Below are 20,754 nucleotides of genomic sequence, written 5' to 3'. Positions count from 1 at the left end.
ACGGATTCATTGAGCACACAGTGGAAAGCTCCTGGCCACTGATTTCACATGCTTCTTGGTAGTTAAGAAAACACTGAGTCCAGCACAGCAGGCTCTGGCTCTGGACCCTTTCATGGGCATCCTGAGGGCTGCTGCCTGAACATCTGGGTCTGATAAAGCCCACGTGGGCTTCCCTGCCGCCTTTGCCATAGCTATTTCCGCACGTACCCTTGAAGCTCTGTGCGTGTGGCGGGTCTTTTCTTTTCTTTCCTCCCAAACATATGGATGCCCAGCTCCTATTTCAAACTCAAATACTCCTCTGCTATAAACTCCCCAAAGCTCTCAATTTCCTTTTTCCATTGCTCATTCTTTCCTGAAGTGCATGAAAAAGCCTCTCTTAGCTCTGTTCCAATTTCCTTGTTTATGAAAGAAGGGCACGGAGAACAGTGATTTCAATGATCAAAGTTAAGCAAGCCCTGATTCCTTCCTTAGGAGAACACACCTCAATGACCTGGGAGATCCCAACTTACCAGGTACGAAAACAAATCACAGGAAAGCCCTGACTCCCCCCCAAAACACTCATCCTGCAGGAGGCCTGATACAGTGCCAGCTGCTTCCTTTATCTGGCTGAAACGTCCTCTTTGAAAACCACTAATGGAATAGAAAGAAGAAAAGAAACGGGCAGGATTCCCAGAAGGTTACTGCTGTTGTGGGAGTGTGTTATCTGGGAAGGGAAGAACAGGTCCTTGCCTGCTCCTTAGCCTGTGGCCTTGTGTTTCTTCATGATGATGGCAACTTACAACTTAGAGGCAGAAAGAAGCCAGTCCTCAGCACTGAAACACTGGACACATCAGCACCAACAGGGTGAGGGAGGAAAAGGGACTCAGTGCATCATGAAGCACCTGGGGGACAGAAGGTTCCCCACCCAGGGAGAGACCCTCAGGTGCCTTCAGGGGCCCGGCAGGTAACATAATGATAAAAGGCAGTGGACATTGGTTTCAGCCTGGAGGAGCCCTGGGTAGCAGCAGCGGGGCCTGGAGACAGCAAGTCCTCTCTGGAGGGGGCAGCAGCCGTTCACCTCTGGCTGGTTATTCTTGTGGAAGAACGTGAGCCTGGTGTTGCCAGATCTTCCATTTTTCCAAAGACGTGGAGATCTGGATTTTACATGAAGTCTCCCAGTTTGGGAACTGATTTTGATGGAACATATTGCAAAGGCTGACATTATGAGCTCAATAAGATCTGTCTCGCAGTGCGAGTTCACCCAGGCACCCCTGGTTTGCAGCCCAGACCTAGTAGCTGGTCCTCTACACCTGCAGTGTGGTCGGCAGCCCTGGGAGAAGTAGCCAGGAAGAGGTCAGAGGCAGCCACGGGGCAAAGGACATCGCCTGGCACAGGAAGGAGGTAGCCCTGCCTGCTGTTCCAGGGCTCATAAAACACTCGCAGGCTTCTGTCATGTTACCACGCTGGATCTGCTACCAGTTGGGTCCTTACCAACAACGCTCCCATCCCCTTTAGAAATTCTCCTCCTCCCCAAGGCAGTTCATGTGGCTAGCTCAGAACTCTTTCTTTGGGGGAGGCAAGTGGACACTTCAGCCTCTGACCACATTCAAGATAACCTTCAAGATAACTTAAAATTCACCTGCCCGTGGAAGAAGCAAGTGACACCTTCCTTCCTCTCAGGGTTGACAAAACCATGACCAGCAACTCTGCATCCTTAAGGAGCTCTTTCTTTCCCCCAGAAAGTCACATTGTGCTTTGAGGACAATTTCTGTTCCTCATCTCTGGGAGAGAGAAAAGAGGCACAGAGCTGGGAGCTATCTGCCCAAAGACACATCTGGGAGGACTCCAAATAGCTGGCAGAAACATGCGCTAAGCTATTTTTTTTAAAAAAGTTCAGGTGTCTTCCTGATTTGTACATAATAACGGTAAGTAGAATTTCCTCACAATGGGATGGTGCAGTAATCTAGAAGGCAGAGAGAGATGAGAAAAGCTTTTAGGCATGAGAATTCCCTGGCGGTTAGGACTCCGTGCTTCCACTACAGCGGCCCAAGTTCAATCCCTGGTTGGGGAACGAAGATCCCACAAGCCTCGGGGTGTGGCCAAAAAAAGAAGGAAAAAAAAAAAAGGTATGATCACGGAATCTCTTTCTCTGGCATTACCTTTACTCTACCAGGTAGGTTCTTTTATTCTTGCAATTCCCTGTATACAGGGAATGAGAAAGATGTGTGGGAGGAGATGACAAGAGAGAGTTTCAGAGCAAGGGAAAGTACACTGCACAAGCGATTGCCTGCAGCAGGGTGTGCGCCTGAATCTCTGGGTCTGGATTTGCATGCTTCGTCTGCATGCAAGCCATTTTGGTAGAAGGAGAAGTGTTGTTTCTATACTTCAGTAAATACAATACCCTCCTAAGAGAACCTTCATGACTCCTGTCTCTCTCTCATCTCACCAATACACTGTTGCTATTCATCTAATCAATATATATTTATTAAGCACCTTCTCGGTATCTGGCATTGTGATATGCGCTGAGATTACATTGATGAACAAGAAAGACACAGTCCTTGTCCTCAGGGGACCCACAGTTTATGAGGGAATCAGACAAGTGAATGGGAAGATGCCATTCAGTGGGGTAAGCCCTCAGATGGGGGAGGTGGACATGGAGAGGGCACGGAGGAGGAAGCGTGACCTGATAGGCTGCGGGGGGAGTGGGGGAACGTATTCTGGGAGAAGTGAGGTCTAAGCTGAGATCTGAAGGTTGAGTTGGAACGAGACAAGGAAAAGGGAAGGGGAGCATTTCAGGCAGAGGGAACAGCATGGGCAGAGATCTGGAGGTCAGATTCTCCCTAGCGCTGGATGAAAAGCTACTGTTTGCGCTAAGGCAAGTTCCATCCTGGGGAGGGTTTCAGGGGAGTTGTGGAGCCAAGTATGGGACCAACGTGGCACTCGTCATAAGCCAACCTTAAAAATCATTGTTCTCTGATTTAAACTGCTCAGTTAAAAGCATTTAAAATGGTCTCCAGTCCTTAGGGTGCTCAGAATATAGGATGGAGAACTAAGTGCTCAGGGGACACTGGAATACAGTCCCTCCTCCTGATGAAGGACACAAATACTAAGGGTAAAGCACAGAACCTGAGAAAAACTGACTTTTTAATTCTAGTTTACAACAGAGGACAGAGAAAAGTCATACTTTTGTCCTCTCTCTCTCTCTTTCACGCACGCACACACACACACACACACACACACACGCACTCTCCTGGTGAGCTAGGCAGGTTAGATTTTTTATGTTATTTTTTACAGAGGAGGAAACTGAGGCTCAAGGAGGCAAAGCATCCAAGGTTATTGGCGCCTTCATTCATTCACTGACTCAACACCCATTAGTGGAGCACATGCTGCCAGCAGGCTTGCACACAGCGGTGAATGACACACATACTCCCTACTCATGGGAGCCAGGGTTCTAACCCATTTCTTCCGATTCCCACCCCAGTGCTCCATCCAATACACAGAACTGCAGTTGGATACGTGTTCTCTGGTGCAACATGCCAGTGGACGGGTGTTTACGGTCCTGGGCCCTGTCTTTGTCAGCACTATCCCCAGCCCAAAACATACCATCGAGGCAAAAACAGCCTAGTTGCTATGCAAACGTATCTTCAAGGCAAGGTGCAGACCCAGATTTTCCCTGTAAGTCCCTCTTGTATAGAAACTGTACCAACCAAAGGTTGTCCTGGCCCTGGTGGTCTTTGAGTCACTGGGAAATTTCCCAGTGCACCTCCACCCCCTGTACTAGCCCAAAGCGAAGGCTTTTAAACCCTCACCTTTTGCAAGTCTTCCCTCTAAACACTGTCGCATGGAAGTCGCGATGGGATAAAGGTTCTTTCAAAGCAAACTGGGGAAGATTGAGGGGGAGGAGAAAGCAGGCTGTGAGCAAAGGAAGAGGAGACACCAGGCCCACTCTGCTTCCCGCACAATTGTGCTGTGAGCCAAATCTGGCCAAGGTCGGAGAGGACTGGCAAAACCCAACCAGACAGACATCCCTCAGAGATGCCTGGGAGAGGCTGGTGTATCTCCCCAGAGCCTGGGCAATGTTATTTCCTGGGGCGAAGCAAGTCACAAAAGATGAAAGCTGATGACTGAATGTCTGGGGCAGGGTGGGAGGCTTTGCCAGGAGTTGGAGGTGGAGTGGTGGAAAGGGAGGAGGGGAGGAGACTTGGCTGGTTTTGCACAGACACATCTCTTCATTTTTCCAGACTGGAAAAAGCTGTTTGCACTGTGCACATTTGCAGAGAGTCACAGTATTTACTACGCTTCCTGGCTCGACAGATTTCTTTCTGTCATTCAGTCAAACGCAGCTTGTATTTTTCATAGCCAGAGCCGAACAGACCGTGGAGGCTCTTCCCCCACGTTGTGTTCAAAAACACAGCACGAGTGACTCAGAAAGCCCGGCTCACGTGGGCAGCGGGAGCGGGTGGTGGTAGCATGTTGTAGAGATAAAGACCCATGTTTAGAAAAACACTGTCTTCCCCTTGGAGGGCTTTAATGACGCTCCTTGTTTTCCCGGCACACATTGTTTTTTGAGCAGCCGGAAGACCCAAATGCTGTACTAGAAACTGATTCCTGCCCTTTGCATGTGACTCTCGGTTATCCATACTGACAGCGGTGGGTGGTTCAGGGGAGTGGGATAATTTTTTAAAGTGGTTAATAATAATATAGAAAATCCTCTCTTGCCAAAATCTGCCTATCCAGGGAAAGTTATCTGTTGAACCACTGTACACTTGCTAAGATATTCATTCAATCCAACAAACATTAACTGAGCAGGCCCCATGTGCACGGTATGGTGACAGGGGTGGAAGTGTCCAAGCTGACCACAACCTAACATGCACTTTACCTTTTTAATAGAAAACGACGTGTGAGGCCAATGGCATTCACACACAGCCAGTGGTGGAATTCCAGGCACTAGGGATGGGCCAGGTCAGTAAGGAAAGTCTGTCAGGGGTAGGAGAGGGGAGAGCTATCCCAAACCCCTTCACATCATACTCCTAGGTTCCTGTATGTGTGATACCAGCCAAGCCACCACACTGGGAGTGTAGTCATCAAATCTTGCTCAAAACCTCAGAGTCATGCTGCCGGAGAGTCAGAGAGTGGGTGCCTCATCTTCAGAGAGGACATAATGACGTATTCAGGAAACCTCTGACCTTGCCAGCCAGGGGGAAGGTAAATAAACAGATACCCTTGATGACACAGGATAGCATCACCTGATGCAATGGAATAGAGCCTCTAACTTCGTCCTCTTCTTGGGTTGGCAAAGCACAGAGTCCTCTTGCATTAATTTAAAGAGAGAAAGGGCCCACCCAGACTTCTCCTCAAACCTGCTTTTGAGCCAGGAGCCTTGGGACTTGGAGGGGTGGAGGCAGGCGGAGGAAAGTAGGGGAGGGTTTTTAGGGGACTAAGGGAGTCAGGGGAGCTAGGAATTGTGTACAGTCCAAGTTGACGATGCCAGATGTAGCTCAATTTTTTTTTCTTTTAAAAGACTATTATGGGTTTCCTTTCCAAAGTGGAAATGCAGGGATGGAAAAATGAGTTTCAGTTGCTATGGAAATAGGAGTTGGCTGGGCCTGTAGGAGCAGCAGCTGGAGGAGAGCTAGTGGCCGGGAACCTGGCCCCGTGACAGAGGGAGCTTCCGGCTGGGGATAAGACAACAGGCTTTAGCAGGAAGGAGAAGGAGGAAAGATGAGAGAAAAGGAGACAGAGACTGTGTCTCCAGACATCACAGCCTGTGAATTCTGCAGACATTAGCAGGGATACAGAATGGGGTTTGTGTGTGCATGAGTGTGAGTGGCTGTGTTGTATGTGCATCCCCACAGGCCAAAAAAGAATGAGAAGCAAAATAAATCCAATGCCTGGAAAAGAATAGCCGAGAAAGCCCTAAGACAGCTGAATGACTGAAGAGGAGAGGCCGGCCATTTAGGAGCCTTCCAGGAGGTTGTGGGAAATGCCTGAACAGGGACTGGCCCTCACATGCTGTGCTCCCTCACCTTTTGCCCTCACACAACTCCTCAAATTGAAACTGGTGTGGGCCAGCAACACAGCCGACAAAATCCCCACAAGGTTAGCAAGACTACAGGTGTTGGTAAGCTGGTTGTTCTATTTCATCTGCACCTCTAGGTGACTGTTTTTGTTCCGGGTAGAAAGCATCCATGACCCTGGGACTCTGGGGTCTTCTAGCCTGAGGCTATGAAGGGGTCTGGATGTTCTCAACATCGCATTCTGGGGAGATGCTTTGATTAGGCCTATGGTGACTTTAGGCCTTTGCTGGATCCCTCAGCAGGGCCCACCTGACAGAATATTATGCCATTCCCACTCCTACCCCAGTAACAGGGACCATCCAGGCCCTCTCCTCCCATCACGTGGTGGTAAATAGATAGGGAGACCTCACATTTATGAAGGAACTCCAAGTTAGGCTTTTGACACTATATAATCCTATCACTCTCTCTATATATGCTGCCCCTGAGAAACACTGAGAGGATTATACAGTTTAAATGGACCACCACTCCGGTATCTTGTTTTGTATTTCTTCATTTTGCGATGTATCAGGAGCCTCAAAAAGTAGAAGTGAGCACAAAAAAGAATAAAATACTTAGGACTAAACTTAACCAAGGAGGTGAAAGACTTGTACACTGAAAAATGCAAAACATTACTGAAAGAAATTAAAGAAGATACAAATAAATGGAAAGACATCCCATGTTCATGGATTAATATTAAGATGACACTACTACTCAAAGTGATCTACAGATTCAATGTAATCTCTACCAAAATCCCAATGAGGTTTTTTGCAGAAATAAAAAAATCCATACTAAAATTCATAAGGAATCTCAAGGAACCCCAAATAGCCAAAACAATCTTGAAAAAGAACAAAGCTGAAGAACTCAAACTTTATGACTTCAAAACTTATTACAAAGGTACAGTAATCAAAACAATATGCTACTGGTATACAGACAGACATATAAACTAGTGGAATAGAATAGACAGCCTAGAAATAAACCCTCACATATATAGTCAAATGACCATTATGACCTTATTTCAACAAGGTGCCAAAACAATTCAATGGGGAAAGGACAGTCTTTTCAACAAATGATGTGGGGAAAACTGGATATCCAAGTGCAAAAGAATGAAGCTGGACCTTCACTTTATGCCATATACAAAAATTACCTAAAACGGATCAAAAACCTAGACATAGGCTCTAAAACTGTAAACTCTTATGAGAAAACATGAAAAAAAAAAGCCTCATGTCATTGGAATTGGCAATGATTTCTTGGACATGACAACAAAAGCACAGGCAACAAAAGAAAAAATAGGTAAAACTGAACTTCATCAAAAGTAAAAGCTTCTGGGCTTCCCTGGTGGCGCAGTGGTTGGGAGTCCGCCTGCCGATGCAGGGGACGCGGGTTTGTGCCCCGGTCCGGGAAGATCCCACATGCCGCGGAGCGGCTGGGCCCGTGAGCCATGGCCACTGAGCCTGTGCGTCCGGAGCCTGTGCTCCACAACGGGAGAGACCACAACAGTGAGAGGCCCTTGTACCGCAAAAAAAAAAAAAAAAAAAAAAGTAAAAACTTCTGTTTATCAAAGGACACAACTAACAGCGTGAAAAGGCAGACTGGGGGAAAATATTTGCAAATCACATATCTGATAAGGGATTAATATCCAGAATACACACAGAACTCCTGACTCAAAACAACAAAAAACTCAAACTGATTAAAAATTGGGCAAAAGATTTGAAGAGACATTTCTTCAGATAGTCAAATGACCAATAAGCATATGAATAGATGTTCAACATCCCTAACCATTAGGAAAATGCAAATCAAATCCACAATGAGATCCTCTTAGAACTATTAATGAAAAAACAAACAAACAAACAAACAAAATAACAAGTGTTGGCAAGGATGTGGGGAAATAGGAACCTTTGCCCATTGCTTGTGGGAAAGTAAAAAGGTGCAGCCACTGTAGAAAATAGTAGGCGATTCCTTCCTTCCTTCCTGGTTTCCTTCCTTCCTTCCTTCCTTCCTTTATTTATTTATTATTTTTGGCCGTGCTGTGCGGCCTGCGGGATCTTAGTTCCCCGACCAGGGATTGAACCTGTACCCCCTGACTTGGGATAGCAGAGTCTTAAACACGGACCACCAGGGAAATCCCAGCAATTCCTCAAAAGATAAAATAGAGAGTTACCTTATGATCCACTCTGGGTATATACCGCAAAGAATTAAAAGCAGAAATATTTGTACATCCATGTTCATAGCCATATTATTCACAATAGCCAAAAGGTGGAAGCAACCCAAACATCCATCAACAGATAAATGGATAAACCAAATGCTGTATATGCATACAACAGAATATAATTCAGCCTTAAAAAGGAAGGAAATCCTGACATATGCTACAACATGAATGAACCTTAAAGACATTGTACGAAGTGAAATAAGCCAGTCACATAAGGACGATGATTGAATGATCCATCCTTATATGTAAGGTACCTAGAGTTGTCAAAATCATAGAGACAGAAAATGGAATGGTGGTTGTCAGAGGCTGTAGGAAGGAGAAAATGGGGGGGAAATTAAAATTAATTAAACAATTAAACCCATTGTTTAATGAGTATGGAGTTTCCATTTAGGAAGATGAAAAAGTTCTGGAACCACCTGGAGATGGATTGTGGTGATGGCTGGCTTTATAACAATGTAAATGTACTTAACGCCACCAAACTGCACACTTTAAAATGGTTAAAATGGGGGCTTCCCTGGTGGTGCAGTGGTTAAGAATCCACCTGCCACGCAGGGCACACGGGTTCGAGCCCTTGTCTGGGAAGATCCCACATGCCACGGAGCGACTAAGCCCGTGCGCCACAACTACTGAACCTGCGCTCTAGAGTCTGTGAGCCACAACTACTGAGCCCGCGTGCCACAGCTACTGAAGCCGGTGTGCCCTAGAGCCCGTGCTCAGCAACAAGAGAAGTCCCCGCAATGAGAAGCCCACACACCACAACAAAGAGTAGCCCCCGCTCGCCGCAACCAGAGAAGAGCCCGAGCGCAGCAATGAAGACCCAATGCAGCTCAAAATAAAATAAATTTAAAAACAAATTTAAAAAAATAAATAAATAAAATGGTTAAAATGGTAAATGTTATGCCCTGCATATTTTACCATAATTAAAAATATACATATACAGGTACATAAAAGTGGAAGTGACCTAGGGTCAGCATCTCGACCTCTGAGGAGTCCAGTTAGGCCCAGTACCCACCGAGGAAATGGCCCTTCCCCTACTTCTTCTGTCTTGTTAAAACTTACCACAGGTGCAGACAAGACCACAGGCTGGTGTGGGAGCCCAGCGTGCGCAGGCGGGAAAGAAAGATGAACACAGACAAGGATTGCTGAGGAGGACGCAGGGTCTAAAGTGATAAGGGCCTTCGGGCAGGAGTGGACACAGCTGCCAGGAGTTCTGGCGGTTCAGAGGAGGAGGGAGGCGGGACTTCTTGCTTGGCTGCTGAGCGGTGTCACAGAGGAAGTGGTGTTTAAGGGGGGTTTGAGGGGGTGAGGACGTGCAGCTGTGTGAATTGGTGGAGGGTATGTAGGTGAGTTGTTTGTCTGGCAGGCGTGTGGTGTGACTGAGAGGCGGAAGTTGGGAGAGGAGGCTGGGTCGGCAGGGAGGGGAAGCGACCTGGGAGGAGGGTACCCCGTGCAGGAACTTCTCGGCCACACCAGCCTGTGGTCTTGGAAGGGAAGCACTGTAAAGGCATACTTGGCCTTGATTTGTAGCCTTCTGAAGCCAGATGCAGACGGATTGTGAACTGACAATAATAACAACTTCTAGTGACAGAGTCCTTACTAATTGCATCTTAATAACCCTAAGCGGCAGGTAGCAATCTCAGCTCCACTTTCAGCTGGGAAAACCAACGCCCCAGTGATAAAGCAGCCTGTCAAGAGAGCGCGCGCGCATGTGCGCGCGCGCACACACACACACAGGCACACAGACACACACACAGCCAGTTAGTGGTGGGGCTGGAGTGTGAACCCAGGCCTACATGGGTCCCAAACTGGAATACATATAAGAGAGCCCTCAGGAGCTAGTTTAAAAACATAAATTCCATTCCCAGTAGCCAAAGCTGGAATAATCTGAGCAACAAAACAAAGTAGTATTGGATTATAGCCTGGGGTATAAAGTAAAATCCACAAGTCCATACTATTACAAATTTAAAAAAAATTAATCAGTGGGAGAGAAGAGCCCGTGAAGAATTCTATGAAGAATTCTAAATAAATTATGTAGACACATGACCTTAAAGTACGGGGGACAGACTGCCACTCCCTTACGCATGGGCTGCACATAATAATCTTCCTGGACTTCCCTGCTGGTCCAGTAGTTAAGACTCTGCACTTCCAGTGCAGGGGGTGCGGGTTCAATCCCTGTTCGGGGAACTAAGATCCCACATGGTGCACAGTGCAGCAAAACAAAAAACAAAAAAACTTCCTTCCAAGAGAACAGTATGGAACAAGGGAAACAGAGTAACTTCACAGAGAAACCTGACAAATGCTACCTCAGCCAGGTGATCCAGGGTCGTAGCAACAGTGGTAAGTCATGTTGATGTTATGGACACGTCATGTGATGTGATGAAAAAAGGCACTTTATTTCTGTGGTCTTCCTCTCCAAAACCCATAACCCTAGTCCAACCATGAGAGAAATATCACACAAATTCCAGTAGCAGGGTATTCTACAGTACATCTGACTGGTACCCCTCAAAACTGGCAAGGTCATCCAAAACAAAGGAGTTCTGAAACACTGTCACAGCCAACAAGAGCCTAAGGAGACAGGACAACTAAATGCAACGTAGGACACTGGACAAGATCCTGGAATAGAAAAAGGACATTAGGTAAATACTAAGAAAATCTGAATAAACTATGGGCTTGCGTTATTAATAATGTATCAGTATGGTTCATTAATTGTAACAAATGGACTACGGGTTAACAAACGGTTAGTGGGGGGACCTGGGTGTGGGGTATATGGGAACTCTCTGTACTGTCGTCTCAATTTCTCTGTAAATCTAAACTGGTCTAAAAAAATAAAGTCTATTAAAAACAAACAAATTCCTGGGTTGACCCTCAGAACCCCTGGCCTTCTGGTGCGCATTTGCACAGCTGTAGCGGAGCTGTGAATGAAGTCAGGCGCACCACCTGCCTGATGACAGACTGAAGAGAAGCAGCAGATACAGCAGAATCTGCAGGGAGGGAGACAGTTCACTCCAAGGACACTGCATGCCTCTCCTCCATCAGACTCCTCGAGGTTAGGGACTGTGCCTCTCTCATTGGACTGGCAGCCTTCCTAATGTGAGAAGTGGATCTCCCCTGTCAGACTGGGCAGCCCCTGAGGGGCAGGGCCCACTTTTCCTCTTGAGGAGCTCAGCTGCCCCAGGAGCCACAAATTCTCTATATGCATTTCATCTTCCTTGATGTAAGTCAAGGTTCTTCATATGAGTGGGAAAAGAGGTTACACACAAAACATACATTTTAAAAAATTGAAGTAGAGTTAATTTACAATGTTGTGTTAGTTTCAAGTGTACAGCAAAGTGATTCCGTTATATATACGTACATATACGTGCATGTGTGTGTATATATATGTATATATATATTCTTTTTCAGATTCTTTTCCATTATAGGTTATTACAAGGTATTGAATATAGTTGCCTGTGCCATACAGTAGGTCCTGTTGTTTAACAAAATGTACATTTTTTAAAGGCTGGCAAAAGGCCTGCTTGCTCCAAAATAACAGGACTCCTAACTCTTTGGGTAAGCATAACCAAAGCTCATAAGCAGCAAACTCAATAATTTGGATTTAGTGCCTTAAGCCTCCTCTTCCGCCCCCTCCCTCTCCAGTGCCGCCCGTATCCCAGTCCTCAGGAATAGATGAGTGATAACAGTAGTAATAGCTTAAAATTGTGATGCTGCCGATTCTATAATGGAGCAAAACTCAATATCCCAGAAAGTTGCTTCTTGGTTGCAAGAAGCTGTTACTTGGAGGTACACAGCAAGTCACCGCAAAATGTGGGGACAGTATATCAGTAGAATGCATACAAAATGTCTGTGATGACTGATCTGCAAAAGTTCTTAAGGACAGGACAGGATGTGCCTCTGGACAAAGCAGGAAGAGCAAGGCCTGGAAATCAAATCAAGACTTGACAATGGAAAAAAAAAAGCCAATTGTATTAACATAAGCTGAAAAATATTAGGTAGAGAGAAATGGTGATGTCTGAGGAGCTGAGAAAAGGGGGTAAGAAAGAGCAAGTCTTTGAGAGTCTATCTTCTCCCACACTGTCCAGGGTAGTGGGAATCCCTTGAGCATTCCAGGCAGCTCAGAGCTTCCCAGAATTCTCTCTTGATAGGGATCTTAAGGTTGGTCCAGGGAGCAGTAGGAAGGCAAAGATTCGGTAATTGATTAGTCACGTCTATCATGAGCACAGAGATGGGGAATCAGGCCAGTAGTGCTGCCATTCTGGACCGCTGTATCCCTCAGAGGATACAAATATCTTAGGCCATCCTGGCTATTAAAATCATTCATCTTGTTCACCTTGTTTGGATTCCAGGAATGCCAAGCTTCTAAGTAGAATTTGGCATCCCCTGTGACTTTCCTACAGGGGAAAGAATGTGCTGATAGGCTGACATAAAGTTTTCAGGCTGCTTCACGGTGCTTGTCTCATTGTGATTTAATATATTTGTGGTCTGGCTTCCTCACCAGGCTGCTGTGAATTTGGTGATTCTGTCCTTTTTAGCCTGATCAGTTCCATGTGCACTAAAGGCACTCCATCTCTGACCTGCAAAGAATGAGCAACATCACCAGCCTCCATCCAGCCCCCTGTCATGCTGGCCCTGAGGGGTTCTTCTCCTGACATTGCTAGCCAGCTGCGCTTTGCCACGTCAATCACCCTGACCACAGCCATCTACCCTGAGCCCGGAACGAGCTGTGGGAGGCCTGCAAGAAAAGTGCTACAGCGACCAAAATAAGTTCTGTTGGAATAAAAAAGAACAAGGAAGAAAGAGATCCTGTGCTTGGGGCAAGATGCCAAGAACACATGATAGAAAACAAGCAGAAGGAATTGGCAATGTTTAATCTAGAGCAGGGAAGATCTGGGAGGGCCAACCAGTTCCCTGTCATCAAATACCTGAAGGACTGCAGTGATGCAAAGGGGAGAGATTTGTTCCCTGGGGCTCCAGAAAAAAGTATGACAACCAAGAGGTGGCAGATACAGGGAGAGAGATTTCGGTGAGATAAAAAAGCAGAACTTTTAAAGGCAGTTTTCCTTTCATATCAGTCATTCAAATATCACTTTTATTTTTCTTCTTTCTTCTGTCACGTTTGTGAGAAGCAGTGTAACTCGGCGATTAGGAACACAAACTGAAACAGAAACGCTTGGGTTCATTTTCCAGTCCTGTCACTTACTAGCTACATAACTTTGGGCAAGTTACCTTATTTCCCATGCCTGTTTTCTCAGCTAATAATAGTACCTACCTCAAATATTAACCCATGTGACTGTGGTGAAGATTGATTAAATTATACATGCAAAGTGCTTAGGATAGCGCCCAGCACACATTATGTGCTCACCAAGTGGTAGCAACTATTATCTTTTTATTATAATCTCATACCACTTATACTATTTTTAAGTAGACACATTATTTATCTAAATTTATTTGAAAGGAAGCTTTATATTACTACTGAAAAGGCAAAGCCAGAAACACTTGCCATGTATAGATGGAAACTGTACAAATAAACATAAAACAATGTTATTAAATCTCAGCTAGCTACTGTTGCCTGTTCCATCCCCTGAGTTTGAGGACTGCTGCCTTTTCCGTAAGAAGGGAGACGGACAAGTGTTACAAAAACGGTCTGGTACTTCACTGAGACTTCTTTTGTTGACTGTAGTCAGAAGGCAGAGGCTGGCAAGTTTAAGGAAGTGAAAGGCCAGTGTGGTTGCAGCTCCTGCTCTAGGGAGAGAGGCAGGGCCGGATCAAAGGGACGGTTTAAAAAGGAAATCCCTCTCCAAGAATGAGGCTTCGTCATCTTTAGCATTACAGTGCTCCGCCATACCGAATCATCCCACCAGGCACCCAGTGGTATGATCAGCACACTTCAAAAAGCAGTCAGAAACACTTCATAGACCACCGCGCTCCCCAGCGCCCCCCGGAGGAAACCTGCAGACAGTTTCCAGACACCCCCCCGCTGCCTCTCACTTCTTTCTACTCGAAGACATTTTCTGGCAGCAGGCTACGTACTCCTGACCGCACACAAAAGTTGGGGGTTTGCTGGGACGCACAGTGTCTCTGAGCAGGCCCAGAGAGACTGAGCCGTTTGCCCCAAGGTAACTCACTCATCGACGCATCCTTTACTGGCTCTCCTCCCTTCTCCCGTCTGTTTCACTCTCACTGGGCTTTCTGGGATCACCTCCCAAATGAATTCCGGGCACCCAAGTCCTGGTCTCATGATCTACTTTGGGGAAACCCCAGCTATGGCACAGTTTAACTGTGGCACTTGAGAAATGGCTGAGAATGTTCCATGGAGATTCCGGAGTCAGGTAATAATTCAACCAGGAGGACATTTAGTCTCCTTCTGACACTTAGGTCCATGATTCTAGATCGAGTCAGCAAACTACAGCCCACGGCCCATGGGCTCTCCCACTGCCTGTTTTTGTACAACCTGTGAGCTAAGAATGGTTTTTACAATTTTAAATGGTTGGAGGAAAAAAATCAAAACGAGAATAACATTTTATGGCCCATAAAAATGATATGAAACCCAGATTTCAGTGTCCATCAATAAAGCTTTATTGGAACACAGCTATACTCATTCATTCCCACGTTGTCTACAGCCACTTTTACTCCATAACTGCAGAGTTGAGTAGTTGCAGCTGAAACCATATATGGTCCATGAGGCTCAAGACGTTTACTATCTGGCCCTTTACGGAAGAGTTTGCTGACCCCTATTCAAGATCATTATCCTGCAGGGACAAGAGGCAGATTGAGACCTGGTTGCCCAGTGGATGGGAAGCCCATCACCAGACCTAGTATTTAGGAGGTTTGGGGATCAGATGTTCACAGTTCCTTTTCCTACATCTCTGTGACCACCCTCACGACTCCCTCTGCCCTCTGCAGGTACCTAGGACTCCTCCACTGAGGCATTAATGTTTTTATACCAGGAGTAATTTTATTTTTAAAAGGGCATGAGACCTTTTCTTCCCCACACTCTGCCCATTGTCCCAGGTGGTTTCATCGACTCCTGATGGCTTCAGTTAATCATTCTTCCCCAAATCAAACCAAATCTCCAGCCCAGGATCATGTCCTGGATCTCAGATCAACACTCACATGTCTGTTCAACATTAGATTAAGATGGTGGTGGGGAGATGGGTTTTGCTGCTTACCAGTGGTGTAACTTTGAGCAAGGCATATAACTGCCTGGGGCATCAATTTCATCACCTGTCAAAGGTGGAAACAACACCGCCCAGCCTGCCAGCCTGTGCTAATTGGACGAAAAGTGAGCTGCCCACAAAACACTGCCACCTGGCCCCAGCCTCCCTCTCCAGCATATTATCGGGCCTCTGCTTCCTCTGACCACTACACTCCCTGCACACTGGCTCTCCTTGAGCTCCCTGACTTTGCCAAGTTCTCACCTACCTCCGGGCCTTTGCACATGCTGCTTTTTCTGCCTGAAATACTTTCTCCTCATCTCACCCCCTACCCTGGCTGCTTCTCAGCCTTTCTGACCCCTAATCCATATGTATGCCTTTCTGTATACCTCTCCATCTTTGTGCTTGATTCTCTCAGTGCATGTGCAGTGATGTCTAATTAGAGTCAATTCTCATTATTCACAGTGGTTATATTCTATAAAGTTGCCATGAACATGGAACTGGCAAATACTGATCCATTGCTCCTAAGGGAAAACCTAAGGTTAGGTTTCTGCAAGCCTCTGGTCACATTTTCATCAACAGATCAATACCTAACCTTATTTTATGTGTGTTTCTGTTTCAAGACCCCTTATTTAATATATATTGTTGATTCATTCACATTGAACTCACAGCCAATACTACTACAACTCATGCCTGAACAAAGCTTATCGAACACACATTTTCTCCGTAAGGCACATCGCAGCCTTTTTGTGCTTGGGAACATTGGACAGCACTTCAGCACTATGTTTGGGGGTGACTGTAAACAGCAAAATCACCAATAGAAAACACAAAAATGCAAAACAAACAAACAAACAAAAAAAACCATGGCACTAAATAGACCACAAAAAGGACACTTGTTCACAGTTCTGAGAGCTGAAACAAGAAAGCAGAGTGTCATCTTGTTTTGACCTCAGCTGGAAAAACGTGTGTTGAACGACTCAAATTTTTTGCCACTGTTTGCGTCCATGAATGACCATGAGAAGCGCGGTGACTATTGATTTGGGGGTTACAAATAAATTTTAGCGAGTGGGAGAATTTGCAAATACAGAATCTGCAAATAATGAGGATCCACTGTACTTTCTTCCCATTTCTCTCATTCACTAGCATGTGAGTTCACTGAGGACTGGTTTACCTCTGTCTTACCGTTTTATCTCTAGCGCCTGGAAAACAGCCTGGCACACAGTAGGCTCTCAATAATAAATCCAGTTTAAATGAACACGAGTCAATCAGTGAAAGTGCTTCGTTGGCAGCAGTGACAGCTAGTGTTTATGGAGCAGGCACCACGAGCTGCCCTGTGCTAAGTGCTTTTTCTATATTTCCTCTGTCAACAAGGGAAATGGCAGATTATTGTACTTTTGCCATGGGCTCTGGAATCAGAATGCCTGGGTTCAAACACAGGACCTGCCTTTTATTAGTTATTTAACCCTGAGCAAGTTCCTTGACCTCTCTGAGCCCCAGCTTCCTTCACTATCAAATAGGGTAGTTATAGTAGTACCTTGTGGGTTACGGTGATGAGTTGATGTGGCCATGCGAAGAAAGCATTTAGCACTGTGCCAGGCACAGGCAGGTCCGTAGTAAACATTACCTCTTATGGGCAATAATTCCCATGGCAACTCTAAGAGTTTTATATGATGCTATCATACCCATTTTGCAGATGAAGGAACTGAGGCTAGGAGTGGTTCCATGAGTTTTCAAGGGTCACACAGCCCAGGAAGGGCTGGCTCTGGGAACTCCAAGCCTATGCTCATAACCGCTTTGGTGTAAATGTAGCATTTACTAATATGATGAGGGCTGCTCCAGGAGGCCCCCTGAACTTCTGTAGGATCTGGGTAAAAAGAAACCCGCCTCTCTCAAGAGTCTTTTCTCATATTCTACATCTGTGTCTTTCTGTTCCCTGCCCACTTTCGAGTTCAACCCTTTCAGAACCAGCCCTATTGGGAGGGAAGATGTTGGTTTGTTATCTTGGGTTTGACAGCTCAAAGGTGGAAATATTTCCTGCTTAAAAGGCATGTTGAAGAAGGAGGAGGAGGAGAAGAATCAGCATTCTGGGCTGCAACAACCGTCCTACTTTTTCTCCAACCCTTTAAATCAAGGATCCTCACACTTGGCTGCTAGCTGGGAATCTCCTGGGAAGCTTTGAAATGTCCGGATGCCCAGGCCCCAACCCAGACCTCCTACATCTGAGTCTCGGAGGCGGGTGGGGTGGGAGGGAAACGGGGCATCAGTATTTTTTAATGCTCCCCAAGCGATTCCAATGGGCAGGCAAGTTGGAGAAATGGTGCTTTGGATATTAGCACTCAGCTCCAAAGCTGAAGTCGCTCTGGGTAGCAGTAACTCTTTTCTCCTCGTAGGACTGGCTGTTCGGGGATTCGGGCAGGCTCTCCAGAGGAACCAGCTAGTGGAGGATGTTTGCGTGCGAGCGACCTGGCGTCCAGCTCTGCCCCTAGGCCCAGCTTGGCGACTGCGGGTCTCCAGGTCCCCACAGGCAACGACACGTGCGGCCACTCCGACCTGTCTGGTCGTCCGCGGAGACCGCCGGCAGGGCTCGGCGGCCGCCACGCTGCTCACGCCTCACCACAGAGGTTCGCGGGAAACGCCAGGGGCTCAGGAATCCTACCTTGGCTGTCGGCGCTGCCCTCCGGTTCCCGCAATCCTGAGACTCCGGTTCGATCTGTCGCCGGGCTCGGCGGTCGCTTTCGTCTGCGCCTGAGAAGCGCCCACTAGAGCGCAGGCGCCACCTAGTGGGCTCGGGGCGCCGGCTGGGAGGTGCGAGCGCAATCAGTCCCGGGCGGAAATGCAGCCCGGGCTTCCCAATTGGGCGGTTTTCCTACACGCTGCGCGCGCCGGACGCAAATCCCGGCTGGGTGGGATCACCTTCACTCCTTAGAGGGCACTGGGAGCAGAACTTGCTGAACTTTCTTTTGGGGGCACGGAGGGGCAGCCAGGCCCTGGCTGCTGGCCTGGAACGCATAGTGGGATTTTCCTGGCGGTACTCAGGGATCTTGCCTTTCATCCAAAAGCTTTCAGTACACCCCAATGTGGCAGAGCCTCTGTTTTAAATGTACTGCGAGCATCAGAAGATGCAAAGGACTGGGTTTCTCTCAAGCCCAGGGAGGCATTTTCCCTACTAGCAACCCTAACTTTTTTGCCCCGCCTCACACCCTGCACCTCCCCACCCCCTTGCCCTCCTACTCTGTTCCCTCCTGTCTCTTTAGCTGAACTTTATTAAACACCCAGCCTTTGTCACACCCGGAGACACAGGTCCCTAAGGAGCTGGCAACCCAAGTTATGTTTCTGACCCGGCTGACACTGACCTTTCTTTGGTTGAGGCCGTCCTTGGCACTACAGGACATTTACTTCCCTCACTCCCTGGCGCTAAATGCCAGTAGACACCTCATAGTCATTGTGACAACCAAAACCACCCCTCCATATTTCCAGTTGTCCCCTGGGTTGGAGGAGGACTGCCCTAGGCTGAGAACCTATTAGCTGATTATTAAGGTCAGGAAAATGGTGGCTTATTGAAAGTGTGTACATTTCATTTATTTCTTCCTTCAACAAATGTTAACTGAGCACTTACTATGTACCACTTTCCTACGAACAAGGGATACTACAAAGGACAAAACAGCTCAAAATTTCTGCCCTTGTTGAATTCACATTTATGTAACAAATTAACTTTTAGCACACACACAAAGGCAATGCAATTTAATTGAGCTCTTCTCAGGATAAGTACAGGATTTATTTTTTTTTAAATACATCAATTTATATAGTGTCCCGGTGATGGAGACAAGTTTGGCAAAAACTTCTTTTAAGGCAATTTATCTCTGTGGTGATTTGGGGGGATAAGTTCACCAGTGGAAATATTAGACACACTCTGTGACAGTGAGACCTGAGCCAGTCCCCCCTCCCCCCATCTTCGTGTGCCTATTTAAAATTTGGTCTCTCTGTACTGGTGTCATCTGGTCAAAGTGACCATCAAGGGTAGAGGGGGAGGGGGAGGGAGTATCACCTATGAGCAATACCTGGAGGGGCAAGGGGTTCGTGTGTGTGTGTGTGTGTGTGTGCCACTAACGGGGGCCACCCCCAGCCTACTTAGGACTTGCTCGTGCCCTGGTGAAGGTGAATCAGTCAGAGAAGTGCTGACAGGTACACTTCCCATTCTGTCACTTTAAAGTGTCTCTGAGTCACTTGCAGTCCTTGCAAGAGCTCCCTCCTCCGCCCCTACACACCACCCCACTTTGGCCCAAAGCTTGCCCCAGCAAAGACCTAGATTATAACCTCTGCAAGTCTGATGCCAGGCATCACCTGATGAGGTTAAAGGTTTCCTAAGGACTTTAAGAAGAACTCTCCCCTGAGTTCTTCTAGCATTTTGTTCATTCCACTCATCACAGTGCTTTGCAAACTGTGGTTATCAACAGGTCTGTTTTCTGCATAGGTTCTCCATAGGTGATCTCCTTGAGGGTCTACGCCATGTTGGATAGGTAAAAGTAGTGTCAATAATAATAATAATAATCTGTAATGTATTAGGCACTAAGAATTTTAGATTGACTAGTTGAATCCTCACAATAATCCTATGAAGTCATCACTATTATTTTACCCATTTTATTGATGAAGAAACTGAGACTCATAATGCTTAAGTAATTTGCCTTGGGTGGGAGAATCAGCAAGCGGTGTGGCCAGGACCTGAATTTGGATTGCCTGCCTGCAGAACCTTTGCCTCTGAGCACTCCACTGCTGTTGATGGAGCACCTGGATAACCGTGCTGGGCACTGTGTTTTAGACACGGGGCAGCAAGAACAAGGGCTTCTCATGTTTATCCCTCTGTGCTCTTGTCCTGTCCACTCTTTCCTCAAAGGGAGAATTTTGTGTGCTGCATTTTGTTTTTTAATAAATTCATAATGTTATGAGATGTAACCTATTTTTAGTAGGTGAGGGCTTGTTTATCTTCTAGAAGCTTGCTCCATTAAAGAGGGTGAGGGAAATTCCCTGGCAGTCCAGTGGTTAAGACTTGGTGCTTTCACTGCTGTGGCCAGGGTTCGATCCCTGGTCGGGGAACTAAGATCCCTCAAGCCACGTGGCTCGGCCAAAAAAAAAAAGAAAGAGGATGAGAATCCTCTATTTTCCAAAGTGGATGGAGCTGGAAATGGGTCACCGGGGGCATGGGCAGGATGTCAGGATCCTGGCAGAAGGAGGGGTAGAGAAGGAAGGAGGCTGGGATGCCAGAGACCAACAACAAAGGGGCAGGTGCCTATCCCAGGAAGGTCACTTGGTCTTGCGAGGCTGGCCCTTGGACTAAATGGAAACTTGGCTTTTGGGGTCATATATG

At 46.7% G+C, this 20,754-nt stretch overlaps 1 protein-coding gene across 2 annotated transcripts in view; it reads right to left on the bottom strand.

The window, feature by feature from the left end:
* Positions 1–18,128, bottom strand: part of CHD9 (chromodomain helicase DNA binding protein 9) — a 247,375-nt gene extending 229,247 nt beyond the window's left edge. The window contains exon 1 of one of the 2 annotated variants that reach the window (XM_060084508.1): positions 18,049–18,128. The gene's annotated coding sequence lies outside the window, so the exon portion shown is untranslated. The remainder of the gene's footprint in view (positions 1–18,048) is intronic. The other variant, XM_060084513.1, reaches the window with a different exon arrangement.
* Positions 18,129–20,754: the final 2,626 nt, after the last annotated feature.

The sequence above is a fragment of the Mesoplodon densirostris genome, chromosome 19 (genome assembly GCF_025265405.1).
Source record: "Mesoplodon densirostris isolate mMesDen1 chromosome 19, mMesDen1 primary haplotype, whole genome shotgun sequence".
Lineage (NCBI taxonomy): Eukaryota > Metazoa > Chordata > Mammalia > Artiodactyla > Ziphiidae > Mesoplodon > Mesoplodon densirostris.
The sequence above is the reverse complement of the archived record's forward strand: the minus strand, read 5'-3'. Positions and strand labels throughout refer to the sequence as shown.